Source organism: Elephantulus edwardii, unplaced genomic scaffold, assembly GCF_000299155.1.
Source record: "Elephantulus edwardii isolate Elephantulus edwardi_28Jun2011 unplaced genomic scaffold, EleEdw1.0 scaffold00168, whole genome shotgun sequence".
In the NCBI taxonomy this organism is placed as follows: domain Eukaryota; kingdom Metazoa; phylum Chordata; class Mammalia; order Macroscelidea; family Macroscelididae; genus Elephantulus; species Elephantulus edwardii.
The window spans coordinates 5,542,554-5,554,593 of record NW_006399918.1 but is presented as its reverse complement, the minus strand read 5'-3'; the positions used below and the strand labels follow the sequence as shown (position 1 = coordinate 5,554,593).

At 45.8% G+C, this 12,040-nt stretch overlaps 1 protein-coding gene across 1 annotated transcript in view; it reads right to left on the bottom strand.

The window, feature by feature from the left end:
- The window catches only part of VANGL2 (VANGL planar cell polarity protein 2), a 33,174-nt gene extending 29,293 nt beyond the window's left edge, over positions 1–3,881 (bottom strand). Inside the window, exon 1 of the mRNA XM_006895471.1 lies at positions 3,602–3,881. The gene's annotated coding sequence lies outside the window, so the exon portion shown is untranslated. The remainder of the gene's footprint in view (positions 1–3,601) is intronic.
- Between the last annotated feature and the right edge of the window lie 8,159 nt (positions 3,882–12,040).

Below are 12,040 nucleotides of genomic sequence, written 5' to 3'. Positions count from 1 at the left end.
CCAGGCACTATGTGCTCTCTACTATTTCATTTAATCCTCAGAACTGGAAGAGAGGTTGTCCTTGTTGGCGTTGTTGCTGAATGCCACTGAACTGATGTGACTCTGTGGAACAGGATACGAATGGCCCATAGCATCTCCTAGACTATAATCTTTATGTGAGTCTATCTCCAGGTCTTTTCTCCCACAGAGAAACCAAGTGGGTTCAAGTAACCGTTTTCAGTTAGCAGTCAGTGCTTAACTGTTGTGCCACCAGAACCCCCTAAACCAAAGATGTTGTTGTTGTTAATGTGCCATCAAGTCACCTCAACCCACAGCAATCCTATGTACAGCAATACTGAAGGTTGTCCTGTCCTGAGCCAGTCTCTCTGATTCTGACTCCATTTTACAGCTGCGACTTTAAGAAGATACTTATTTTGTCTGAGGTCATAGAGCGAGGATGCAGCAAAGCCAGAATTTGAAAGCAAGTTGAAGCCCAGGAAATGAGGCCACTTAGGGACCTGAAACGCTCTGTGGAAGGGCTCACCCTGGGTTTAAGGATGATGCCTCGAGACCCCTGTAAAGCTAGAGAACAGAGTCTTAAAAACTTGTCCAAAGTTGCACAGCTTTTAAGCATTAATTCCAACCAAGTCTGTTTATTCCTCTGGTCTTGAGGTATGAAACATTACTAGAAGAATATGTAAAAGGCGAAGATGACTAGAGTCTCTAAAACTCACAGGGGATGACATAAGTCCCAGACTGCATCCTTTTTTCCCTAAACAGCTTCTAGCCAAGTTCATTTGTCTAGTAAATGAAGGGATCTCTTGGCTTCCAGTCTGTCCTACCCTAGGGCCAGAGAAGAGGGGCCCTACCTGGAACCTAGAAAGATTGGGGACAGGAGGCAAGCCAGAAAAGCCTGCCCAAAAAGAGAGGAAACAGGCAGGAGCAGGACAATGGGGAAGGAGGGGCTAAAGTGGACACTTGTTCTCAGTCTAGAACTTTTGTCAGGGATGGCACTTCCTATTTTTGAGCACAGTTCCTCCCCCCTTGTAAGAAAACCCCCACTGGTATAATATATTCTACATCAGGCGAGTGTATACAGAGTAAATGAGGTATCCTAGAAGACGAGAGAGCCCGCCTAAGAGAGCCTAAGTGCTTTGCTAGCCCTGGGAACCCTAACAGATAGGTGTTGGGTTTAAGGTCTTCTGCACTTTTTAAAAACTGTCTTGCCTTATCTGTTCTCTTTCACTGGTCTCAACATTTTCCAAACCTGACTACACTTCTCCTCAGGCCTTAGGAAGGGTGGAAACCCTGACAACCAAAGACAAGAGCAGAACAATTGCCGGGAGATCCCTTTGCACTCGCTCACTGCCTTTGAGTCTATTCCAACTTCTAGAAGAAACCCTCCCTCAAGGCTGTAAATCATAGCAGGAGGAGACTGCTCATCTGCTGCTAGATTCCAACCAGGACACATGGGCTTTGTGTTAGCAGCATAACTCGCTACAGATAATGCCATCAGGTCCTGTCCTTTCATGTATGTTCCTTCCTTCTAAAGACTCTAACAGGCATATGTAATCATAGCCTCAGCTTCTAAAACTGGTTAGGTATCAGGACCTCACCTCTGACATCAAGAATACAGCTAAGGATGTAATATTGGGCATAAGGGCACAACATATGAGTCATAAAGATGTCCAGCCCCTTTCCCATCACCTCAAAAGTGAAAAGATGAGAGAGGAGAGAGAGAAAGGAGGTACTACTGCTGCTTTTCTGAAGAGAAATGTATCCTTTGCCCAGATAGTTGCTGACTTTCCACCAAACAAACGGCGAGTACAGCCTTTGACAGGGTATCTGCCCCTTCCCAGCACACAGTATTTGTCCTTTGACCCTGCTTCTCACCTTTATATCAACAACTCCAACTCAATCAACACGTCTTTCCAGGAAAAAGGAAAACTAAGTGACAGACTACATAGGCACACCTGTACAGATATCAAATGAAACACCCTCTCCCTCTCTTTCCTGAGGCCCTCATGGTCCCTTCCCCACCCCTGGACAGGGAGCTAAGCTATTCTCACCAAGTCTCATCCCACCAGACATGCTCCTTCCTTCTCACCACGCCAGGATCCCAAGACCCCTCACGAACTTTAGGATTCTGGAGGCAAGCAGCACTGGAGGACTAAAGTAAACTCCAAGAAGGTTTTCCAAAAAGAAATGACCTGACTTAAGAGGACTGAGAGGAGAGAGGGTTGAATTTAGGCTTAGAAGCCAAGATTGAGGTCTCTCCAAGCAATCGATGGGTTTGTTCTCTATAATGATGCAGAAGGAAGTTCCTCTAATTCTTCTCCCTGAACCCCCCACACATTCTTCCAAAATAATTCTCCACATCACACCTTGTCCAGAAAATCCATCTCTGAAAACAAGCACCTCAAAAGACAGCCCTGCACTCCCACCCTCAGGTTTCAGATAAACACTGATCTACCCTGGAGCATAGGCAGGGCCTTTTAAGAATCCTAGAATCTACCACCAGACAACGTTCCCTTATGGGCTTCCAGCCAGAAAAACCTGACTGCAGAGACAAGAGAAACCCCCACCACGCACTCTGAAGCACCCACAGTGGATGCCTACCCACCAACATAGGTAATACACACAAGAATACAGGTGCGAACACACCCTTTTCCAGTGCACAGATGCATACACACCTCTTCCATATATATGCTCCATTCTACTCTTGCATACACCCATCTTCCTCCTAGTTCAATCTCTTCGCCAGTGCATACACACACCCCTTTCACAGAGTGTACACATAAACATACATTGAAACACACAGCTGCTACATGGTCAGCAGCTTCCTGGTCTCCAGTACAGAGAAACACCTACATGTCCAACCCAGGGGCCCACCTGCAAGAACACGCAGCACGTCAAGGCGTGTACACACACACACACAAACAACAAAGAATCATGCACACTGGTCCTCCACCAATCCTTCGAAACTCATAAATGCAGGGCCCACTGTCCCCATTCCCCGCAATGGGTAAAGATTAAGTGTGGAGAAGGATGCCGGTGTCGGTCCCCTTGGCCTCCAGTGTCCAGGTTTCCTGCCTGCCAGCCAGCCCCATCCTCGGGCTGCACACACACTCTCTCTGCTCTCCCAGGACGGCTCCCCAGACTCCACACTACACCCTGAGCGCATACCTGCCCCATCCCTCTTCATACTCCAGAGGTATTATACACCCTTAAACACCCCTTGGTTTCCAATACCTCCAGCCTCCGATCCTTCCATCGCCTCTCCCCCCACCTCCAACACACAATCCTACTCTACAGCTTGAACCGGCTCCTCTGGGATCATTACAGCCCCAGCCCGGGCCCCCGGCCCCGGGCCCAGGAAAGTCCCCGGCTCTCCAGGCCCGGGCTCCGCCCCCTCCCCAAAGTTGAGGGGGGGCCTCTGGCTGTGTGGTGGGGAGCCGACCGGAAGGGGGTCGCCTCGAGCTACCCCTCCCCAGTAAGCCATCCTGCTCGCAGAGGCCGGGCACTCCCCGGCTTCCTTGCACGATTGTCCTCCTTTTCTGTTTCTTTTTTCTTTCTCTTTTTTTTGCAAACTTTGCCCGCGCCCCCGCGGCCCGGCACTCACCCGCCGCTGCGAGCTGCCCGGTGGGCTCGGCGGGCGCCCTACTCGGCCCGGCGCCTTTGTATCCGCAGCGCTCCGGGTTGCTCCGAACTCCACGCTCCCGGACGGGCAGCGCGGGTGATGGGGGGGAGGTGTTGAGGGGGGCTCCTGAGCCTGGTCACCCCCTGCTCCGTCCCAAACCGCTGCCTCTTCCCCCTCAAGGCCCGGGGACGGGGGGCCAGGGGGGAACAGGGGGCGCTCAGGCTCCCATGGCGGGACCAAGGATCAAGGAATCAGATCAGGAGCCGGCGGCGAAGGGGGGGTAAAGGGGTGGAGGGGGAGGGAACGAGAGCGGGGTGGGGGGAGCAGGGGGCGGGGGAGCGCGCGCTCCCGGGTGCCACCTCCCGGCTGTTCCTGCAGTCTCCGCCCCTCCCGCCGCTGTGTCCATTGTCTGCGGCCTCGCTCTTCTCCGAGTCGCTGCTTCCCCAGCACTTAGCCTCCAGGTGTCCCAGGGCCATCCTGGGTCCTGGGAATGGGCCTTGGGCCTGTGACCTGGGGCCAGGATGATGAGCCCGAGAAGGCCTAGATGTCTAGCCTGGACCCAGTCGGCAGTTCATTTCAGGGCTGCTTTCCCCGACCTCCTTGTTGGAGTCAGAACCCTCAGACCCTCGGGATTGCCGTAGTGTCATCTGAAGGGCCACAATTCCAGCTGCAGGAAATCCAATGGAATCCAGGGCATTAGAAGATTGATTCTCCCCTACGACTGTGAGAAAGGAGGGTCATCCATGAACTTAATTAGTGGAGAAAGAGACTCCCCCTTTCCTCCCCACGAATACGGGGATTTCCCTGATAGGATCCGCACCATACTCCCCCTTCCAAAAATAATTTAATTACTCGGTGTTCTAGCTGCGAGCGACGACCGCCCAGTCAGTCTGGGATGCTCCCTCATTAACACTTTTTTCCTCCCCTCTGATTTGAGCGTAGGGATTAATTACAAAGGGAACCCTGCCCTGGGGAAGCGGAGGTGGGAATAAACGTCGAAGATACCAGGGGAGTTTTGATGTAGGAGGCAAAAGGGCCTTCCCGTATAAAACCAAGAATTTTGAGGCTCCGTCTCACATACTTTGGGCATGTGGCCAGGAGGAAACAGTCCTTGGAGAAGGACATCATGCTCGGAAGGGTGGAGGGACAGTGCAGGAGAGGAAGACCCTAAAAGAGATGAATTGGGACAGTAACTGGGGTAATGGGGATAGGTATGCCAGAGGCAGTGAGATTGGCTCAGGATAGAACAGAGTTGAGAGCAACTGCGTATAGGGTCGCTGTGAGTCGCAAACGACTGGATGGCACAACGAGAAGAATGAAGAATGTGTGAGAAGAATGAAGAATGTGTTAGCCGGCAGATTCCCTAATCCCAAATAGGTAGAGCTCTATCCCAGGAACTTTAGATCCTTTGGAGTCAAGGGTACACAGAAATTGTGTTGTCAAAGGTCCTGAGATCAGATTCACAGCGACCATATATATATATATGTGTGTGCTAGGTACAACAGAATGAACTGCCCCACCCTGCACCATCCTCACAGTTCTGCTGTGTTTGAATCCATTTTTGCAGCCACTATATTAATTCATCTCATAGTGATCTTTCTTTCATTGATCATCAACTTTACCAGGCACAATATTCTTCTCTAGGGACTGGTCCCTTCTAGTAGTATATGCAAAGTAGGGAAGACAAGGTCTTCAAAATTCAAAATTGCTTCAAAATTCTCCTTAGAGAAGGGAATTCAGGCTATACTTCTTCCAAGTAGGGAATCACAAAATATGGGACACAGCTGCGACATTGTTTCTGCTTCAGAGAACACGGAGAAATCCTGTTGACTGAGGTTCATGAAGTCAAATAATAGATCTGAACCTCTCAAGAGTGACCCTCCACCTTTCCATTGAGCTGTGGGAAATCTCTGCATGTGAGGGAGTGAATGAAGGCAAAATAATTATATTATCATTAGTGTTACTGCTGTACAACCCAGCACTTACATGTCAATTAAAAAGCACCTTCACACACTTCTCCCCAGGCAGAGCAAGACTCTCAATATCTCTACATCCTCCAACTTCCAATCTATACACCTTTCACCCAACCCTGTGATTAAAAAATCCCAGGAAGGGATACTCCCAGCCACTCTTCCTGAGGTGGTGAATTTCTGCTCCTCTTTGATGGAAAATTTTTCCTAAGACTTACCTTCTCACTTTTGGCCACCCATTTTACCCTGACTAAAGATGGGGTGGAGCACCCTTTATCTGCTCTATGACCCTTTAGAGATAAAGAGCCTAAAGAAACATTTGTATTTTCCTTCACCTAAGCCTTTGCTCCCTATTCTCACAGTATAGGTCAGTAAGCAAGTCAGCATCAAGATGTCATAGATTATACAGAGTCACCTGGAGTCTAATTCTTTCATGCCCACTGTGCACCAGGCAGGAAAGCCGGGAAGGTAAAAAAAAAAAAAGAAAGAAAAAAGCACTTTGGGTCTCCCCAGCTCTGACAGAGCACACCCCAGTGCTCCATAACAATTGTGTGATTTTATACAGTCCTGGGCTGCCATGATACAATCTGATTATACAGTAGGTTTAGTGTCAACTGTGTTCACACAATGCTATCCTCCTTCACAGACCTCAAAAGAGCCTAAAAATCAGGGCTTCCAACACCAGAATTACGAATAATTCTATGAGCTGGTCTCATCTAAAGCTAGAAACCTAAATCGGGATGTCAGCAAATGAGACTTTAGGATTAACAGACATCAGGCTAGAAATAAATTCAATTCCTCCTTTCTCTTGACTCTGAGTATAGGACTGGGGGTTGTCAATTATGCCTCTGGATATAATTTGTCTCTGCCAATTATGTATCACTAGATTATGGAGGAGAGGCCCAACATTAAATCTAATTGGTGGGTTAGGTCCCATCAATCAATTCTCTAGACCACACTTTACCCTTACCCCTAAGATGGAAACCCATCTGGATAGGAGACCAAAAAATAAAGCCCATGTGCTCTAGGGCCCAAGAGACCAACCTAATTCTTTAGGAGATAGGAGGAACAGAGGCCCAACCAGGATTTTCCAAAGGAAGCCAATCTCTGTGATAAAGGAAGGCTAGAAATTGGAAGGACATACAGTCAAATAGTTTGTGCTTTGACTACTCAGCTCTACTTTTGTGATCCTGAACAATTTTCTTAATTTCTTTAAGCTTTCATTTTTGTTTGTCTAAAACAGGATTTATAAAGTGTAAGGAGCTCTGGCAATATATTGCATTGCTAAACAGAGATTGCACTTCTCCAGCACTTCAAATCCACCAGTGACTCCATGGAAGAAAGATGAGTAGTCCCCTTCCATTAGTATTTGCAGCTTCGGAAACCAAATGGAGGGTCACTATAACGTCAGAACCAGCTCTATGACAGTGAGTTTGAGTAAAGTAATAAAAGGAAATTTCTCAGTGAATAGTCTCAATCAAATTTCCTTTTTTTTTTTTTTTATTGTCTATCCAGGGGACTCCTAGTACTTTTGAAAATGTCCCTTAGTGGCACAATTGGTTTTTGATTGTCTGTTAAACAAGCGTTGGCAATCCAAACCCACTCAGTAGCTCCATACAAGAAAGACCTGGCAAACCGCTTGCATAAAGATTACCACCAAGAACACTTATGAATCTATTCTTCTCTGTCACACATTAAAACTATAAGCTAAAGTTCTTTCACCTTACCGGCATAGGAGTGGGGTCATCAGTAGGACAGAGGTCTCTCAGGAACCATGAGGGGTTAAGTCTCCAAGAGAAAATGCAAGAGGTGCAAGAAGTAGCAGTGGATTTAGGTCAGGCCAGACCTTGATAGCAAAGGCTGGTCTTCTGCACTAACAGGGGAAAAAAAGCCTTTTCACAGTATTACTGATACTGTTGTTGGATATCATCAAGTCTGCTCTAACTCATAATCACTCCATGTGCAACAGAAAGAAATTCTACTTGATTCTGCACCATCCTCACAATACTTGTCCACTGTTGAAACCACTATGTTAATCTATTTATTTGAGGATCTTTTTTTTTTTTCACTGACCTACTTTACCAAATTGTTGAGGAGCAATAATGTCAGTTTGAAGACAAGGATACATCTGATTCAGGCTTTTCAATCAATTGTTATGCATCTGAGAGCTGGAAATGAATTAAGATGGCAGAAGAATTGATGCCTTTGAGCTGGGGTGTTGGAGAAGAGTATTGAATATCTCATGCACTGCCAAAAGAACAAGCAGGTACGTCTGGGGAAAAGGGCAACCACAGTGTTCCTTGGTGGCAAAAATGGTGAAGCTTCGTCTCACATACTTTGGATCGTTAGAGAGGCTATTCCTTAGAAAGTGATATCATATTTAAGGTGGAGGGCCAGAAAAAGAGAGAAAGACGCTCAACCAGATGGATTGACACAGTGACTGCAGCAAGGTACTTAAGTGTATCGAGATGTGGGTGGAACAGAAGAGGACAGATTTCAAGTCTGTTGTTCATAGTAGTTCTCAACCTTATAGCAGCTAGCAACAACAGCAGCAACTACTTTACCAAGCATAATTTTCTTCTCTGGGCACTGACCTCTCCTAACTAGATACTCAAAGTAATAGGCCCATTCTCACTTCTAAGGGACATTATGACTACTTCTTTTCCAAAATAGAATTTTTAGTTGTTTCTTTTAAACTTTTTTTAATTGTGATTTGTGTGAAAGTTTATAAAACATACTGGGGTTGTTTATGATTGGTTTTTTTTTAAGTCAATCACTTTGTTTCATGTTGTTGTTATGTGCCGTCGAGTCGCCTGCGACTCATAGCGACCCTATGTACAACAGCCCTAAACTCCGCTCTGTCCTGTGCCAATAGCACTGTCTCTGACACTCCCATCCCAATTATCCCAGTCACTGAATCAATCCACCTCATAGAGGGCCTTCCTCTCCTGCGCCGTCCCTCCACCCTCCCAAGCATGATGTCCCTCTCCAAGGACCGGTCTCTCCTCACTACATGTCCAAAGTAAGTTAGACGGAGCCTCAGAATCCTTGCCTCCAAGGAGCCACCAGGTTTAACCCTCTCCAGGACAAATCTATTTGTTTTCCTAGCAGTCCATGGTATTCTCAGTACTCTTCTCCAGCACCACAGCTCAAATGCATCAGTTCTCCTTCTATCCTCCTTGGTCATTGCCCAACTCTCTGATGCATAACAGGTGATTGTGAAGACCATGGCCTGTATCAGACGCACCTTAGTCTCCAAAGAGACACCACTGCTCTTCAGCACTTTGGAGAGGTCCCTAACAGCAGACTTTCCCATCACAATGCGCCTTTTAATTTCCTGGCTGCTGGTGCCAAGACTGCTGACTATGGAGCCAAGCAAACTAAAGCTGTGTACAATCTCAATCTCTTCAATATCCATCCTGATGCTGCCGATTGGTCCAGTGGTGAGAATCTTTGTCTTCTTGACATTGAGCCTCAATCCATATTGTAGGCTGCAGTCCTTGACACTCTGCAGCAGGCGCTTCAGGTCCTCTTCAGTTTCAGCAAGCAGGGTTGTGTCATCCGCATAACGCAGATTGTTGATAATTCGTCCACCAATCCTGACCCCACATTTCTCCTCATAGAGCCCAGCCTCCCGGATAATCTGTTCTGCATATAGGTTAATTAAAATATGTTGTTGTTATGTGCCATCGAGTCGCCTGCAACTCATAGTGACCCTATGTACAATAGCCCTAAACATTGCTTTAACTTGTGTCAATTTTATTGTCTCTGACACACTTACCCACATTATCCCAATCACTAAATCAATCCATCTCATTGAGGTTCTTCCTCTGCTACGCTGTCCCTCCACCCTCCCGAGAACTGATCCCGCCTTGCAACATGTCCAAAGTATGTCAGACGAAGTTGCAGAATCCTTGCCTCCAAGGAGCAGCCTGGTCTCACCCTCTATAGGAAGAACTTATTTGTTCTCCCAGCTGTTCAAGGCTTATTCAATACTCTTCTCTAGTACCACAGCTCAAAGGCATCAATTCTTCTTCTATCCTCCCTAGTCATTGTCCAGCTCTCTGACACATAGCAATTAATTGCAAAGGTCATGGCCCGGATCAGGCTCACTTTGGTCTCAAGACTGACATTGTTGCTCTTCAGTACTCTGGAGAGGTCTCTGACAGCAGACTTTCCCAATGCAATTCATCTTTTTATCTCCTGGCTACTGGTACCAACAGTGTTGTAGAGTCAAGCAAACTAAAGCTGTTAACAATCTCAATCTCTTTGCCATCTATCATGATGCTGCCAATGGGCCCAGTGGTAAGAATCTTTGTTTTCTTGATGTTGAGCGTTAATCCATATTGAAGAATATATAATGCTAATTAAAATATACACAATGTCTGATCTTCTGCTCATCCCACATTGTCCTTTCCTTTCTTTTACCCATTCCAATAAAGTGGTCATTGTCTATCCATACATTTTTTTATTTTTTAGATACTTTTTTCATTATTTTATTTTATTTTTATTATTTTTTTGTGTGTACCATCAAATCAGATTTGACTGGTACAGGAGGAGATTGTTCCTCCTTCTCCAGCAAAGCATCTGGTGGATTTGAACCGCTCACCTTTGGGATTGCAGTGCATCTTCTTGTCACTTGGCCACCAGACCTCGCCCTATTTTTAAATACTTTTAAAAGTTATTTTTTGTTTTGTTTTTGTTTTGTTTTTTTCAGGTCACACAGGTCTTTTATTGGCAAACACAAAGAATTTTTACCGAATCACTAAGTCATGAAGGGAAGGTGTCCCTCATCACCAACGGAGATGAAAGAGTGAGCAGAAGGTCTTGGACTTGGGAGGTTTTTCTCTTGGTGTCACGAAAAGGTCAGATAGAGATCAAGGCTTGCCTAGTGTTTTAGTTACTTAGTGCTGCTATTTCATAGACACCACAAGTCGTGGCTTCAACCACTATATATTTATTTTCTCGAGGTTTAGGAGGGTAGAAGTCTGAACTTAAGAATGCTGACTTTAGGGTGAAGCCTATTCTCCCTGCTGGCTCTAGGGGAAGAACCTTGCTTCCTTTTGGCATCTTTAGCCCAGCATTCCTTGGAGATCTCAAGTGTCTTGTCATCCCTGGGTCTAGAAAGTTCTCAGCACAGAGACCCCAGGTTCAAAGGATGTGCTCCCATCCCTATCTCTTCTTTCTTCATGGTAGCAGATCCCTCTTAAAAGTTAAATAACTCTCAACACATTCTACTCATAGCTGACTCTCCAGTAGACTTACAGAGGCTGTAAATATATAAGTTGGGTTATGGGGAAAACAATACACAAAATGAGTTGACTCAAACTTAAAATTTCAAATTGATTGCTGTGGAATTGAAACAAACTCACAACTAACCCTCCAGTGCTTTTTTTTTTCTCTTTTTTTACAGTGAAGCTGTAAATTGCATGGGAAGAGATTGTCCACGTTTCTTACTTGGAGCAGCTGGTGATTTCAAACAATTCACCTTTGGGTTAAAAGCACATTTCTCTACTGATGATGCCACCAAAGCTCCCTACTCTTTTGATAGTTCCTAGTATATTCAATTTAAAAAATGAGGCTTAAAAAAGAGACTATTTCTGGGAAAGGGAGACCATGTTTGGAAATGTGGAGGGTCAGCAAAAGAGAGGGAGATCCTCAATCAGATGGATTAACACAGTGACTGCTGCGATGGGCTAAGTGTGCCAGAGATTGAGGACGGCACAGGATAAGACAAGGTTCAGATTGTTCATAGGGTTGCAATGAGTCGTATTCAACTCGACAATGCCTAACAGCAACAGTGTATTCAATATTCTTCTCCAACACCAAAATTTGAAGGCATAAATTCTTCCTCGATCTTCTTCACTCATTTTTACAACTTTCACATGCATATAATTCAAACTCACTGTCTTTGAATGGTTCCTAACTCATAGCAACCCCACATCAGGTTTTCAGACTTGGAAAACATAACTGAGGAGACTGTCTTTCTACTGGTATATTCAAACCACCAAAGCAAAGCAACCTTTGGATTAGCAGCACAACTTGCTACAGACTATGCCACAAAAAAATCCCAACATGGCATATATACTCACTCAAAAGCTTATTGCCCAAGAGTCAGAATAGACTGGTAGCTGACTTAGCAGGGGATTTTGTGGAGGCTGTAAATCTCACAGGGGAAGATTGCCCATCTTTCTCCTGCAGAGCCACCGATAGATTCCAGCCGACAGAGAGGCACTGCATTGGTGTTAGCTCTGTGACTTCATCCCTACCACACCACAAGAGCTCTCTGTATGCCTAAAGTATGATTGAAAATACTGGCTTGGGTCAGGCAACCCTAAGTCCTGAAAGTGGCATCCTTGATCTTCAACACTTTTTTGTTGTTCTTCTTCTTCAACACTTTTTCAGCAGATTTGTCCAACGCCGCTGAGAAAGGTAAATTCTTAATAGCATG